We start from the raw sequence: 2,868 nt of genomic DNA on the forward strand, positions 1-2,868 counted from the left end.
AATATCATAACTAAATGATCACAGAAACATCAAACAATTACAGGCATACCAGACAATTATCATAAAGATAATCATCTTACAACAAGCATAAACTAGTGGGCAGACATTGGTTTCTTTGACCCACGGATACAGTGAAGGAAACTCACCTCAAGATGCTGAATCTCTCAGATAAAATCTCGATCTGCTGATCCGAAAAAATCCCCGCTCACTAGCATTATCAAATAACATCCAATTAATAATTGGATCTCGACCTATAATCAAGAATCTAAATTACTTGTCCAATGACCAGGGTATAAGACCATTTAACCCTTTTCTTACTTAGCCCAAAACCAAGGCCCAATACATTTGCTCAAAGAGCCTAATTTCCTAAACGGCATCCCAAGGCCCAATATGGCCCAACTTCCTAATTGGGGCCAAAAACCATCCTTGGCCTAATTCCAAGAAAGCCCATATTCTATCCATGGTCCAAAGTCAGAAGCCCAATGGCCCATCAAGGCCCAAAATAGATGCCCTAGAAAGTACGTCCTGCATACCAGTAACGTACGCCCCGCGTACTCGCCTCTGAAGCACCACATACATGTCTCCAATGCATGAAACTCAGATTACGCCGAGCGTACCCTTTTACGTATGCCCAACGTACTCATCAGAGGTTCAAAGGTCCATAATAAGCTCTTAATGGTTAAGACAAAAGCATCCAAACACTTATCTTAACCCTAAATGACGTCTTAAACCATAAAGTCGAAACCTTTAAGCCCTTGCATGGCTAAAGAGGGCTAAATCTCTAAAATCCTTACTTTCACAACACTCAAAACCACTTAACTCTTGTATGGTTCTAAGGAAACAATTAAGCAGACATTTTTATGACTCATATCACTTTAACACCTCAGAAAGGACAACTAATATGCTTTGGAGTACTCTATACTCACAAAGATCCAAACTTTGAGACCAAAGCTTATGAAATAATGCCATAACAAGATCTAAGAATAGAGTTGTCAAGTTTGAAGCTTTATACCTCCATAAGGTAGATCAAGATGCACAAAGCCTGGATCCACAAGCTTAAAGCAATCCCACACTTCTCCAAGATGTTCCTCCTTCTTCAATGAGCACCAAAATGCATGAAATACCACCAAAAGCTCAAGAACCACACCAATGGGGGCAAGGGTTTCATTTCTAGGGTTTAATGGGATGGAGGCTGAAGATAAGAGGGTTTGGTGATGAGTTAAGGAGCTTAAATAGGGCCCAAGACCCTAAATTAGGGTTTGGGTCTGACTGGAGTACGCCATGCGTACTACCAGTACACCCAACATACTCCATGTAACATCCCATTTTAAGGAGAGTAATTAAATAATAATTCAGGAACCCCGGGAAGTAATTATTGTTATTATTATTTTATAGTATTAGAGCTCAAAAATCAAATAATAAATATTGAGATATTAGTTTCGGGGATTAAAGAATGATATTGGATTTAATTTAAAAGGAAATGAGGTGGATGGGCTGGTTATGTCATAGTTAAGATATTGGGGACTCTTTGGTAGTTTATGGGACTTAACTTGTAAGGGATTTCCATGGATTGGGTTGAAAAGGTAAATTTTGGATTATTTTGAAAGAATTATGGGGAGGAGGGGCCATTTTGGTTATTATGGGATACTTTTCATATGGGGTTCGGGATATTTAAATGTAATATACCAGTCACCCTCAAAACCTAACCCTAATTATTTGTTGCGGCCGTCACCTTCCACGCCTCCTTTCCCTCCAGCCGCCACCACTTGACACCCTTGATGTTCCGATCTATCATGAGCTCCGACGGCATCCACTCGACTGGAGACGCCGAACACCGATGGGGGTTGCGGGTGACCTTCGGGTGTTGCCGGATTCTCACCTCCCGCCGCTGTCGCATCATTTATATGAAGGTCGGAGTGCCACCGCCGCTCCAAACGTTATCGAGGATTCCCCGACGAAGCTGGGTGCGCCGCTGCCACCTCTCCGTTATCCTTCTATCTTCTTCTTCTCTCTTTTCTGCCACCGTTCACAGTCACTCTCGGCTGTTGGCAGTACCATTCCGATTACCGTTCGCCTTGTAACTCGTCACACACCAGCCGCCGCCGCCTGCTTCCGGTTGCTTGTGTGGAGGGTGTCGCCGACAACCGCTGCTGCTGGTCGTTTCCCTTGATGTCGCCGCCACCGTGAGCCGCCTGGGTGGCTGGAGTGTATTCTAAATCGGATGTGCGTGTTGCAGCTGTGTCTCGCAAATTATTGGTGCCTCGGGTTGCTGCTATCGGAGAAAAATCAAGGAAAAACCACCATGGCCGCCGGCCATGGTGGCTGCCGCCTCAAGACCGCCATTGAGGGTGTGTATGTTTCTATGTGTGTGTAATTAGTATGTGTGTTAGTTTTATGTGAGTGTGTGTGTGTGTGTTGAATATTATTGTAAGTTGTAATAGTGCGGGATTAATGAAAGAAAAGCTTGAAACTGCCACCGTGAGGTGGTGGTTGCCGCCACCGGCCGCCGTGTCGGGTGGCGGTGTGTTTTGTTTGCGTTTGGACCTCGTTTGAGGGATGTTTGGACAATGTGGGATCAATGAAACCCTAGTGGGCCCAAATTAACCCTAATGGGCCAATAAGGCCCAATGTGACCTTAAAGCCCAACCAATGGACTAATGGGCTAGTATTGGGATGGAAAACCCTAATTAGGGTTTGGAAAACCCTAAGGGCATAAAACCTTAATTGTTGAGAATTAATCGGGACACACTCACACGAGAATTAATTATTAAACCTAAAATAATAATTAATAATCATTGGCAAACTAGCTTAAGGCAATATTGGACTTAATGGATTAAGTCCTTAATGGGTTAAGTAAGAAACACTTAA

Source organism: Lactuca virosa, chromosome 1, assembly GCF_052849685.1.
Source record: "Lactuca virosa cultivar CGN04683 chromosome 1, Lactuca_virosa_CGN04683_v6, whole genome shotgun sequence".
In the NCBI taxonomy this organism is placed as follows: domain Eukaryota; kingdom Viridiplantae; phylum Streptophyta; class Magnoliopsida; order Asterales; family Asteraceae; genus Lactuca; species Lactuca virosa.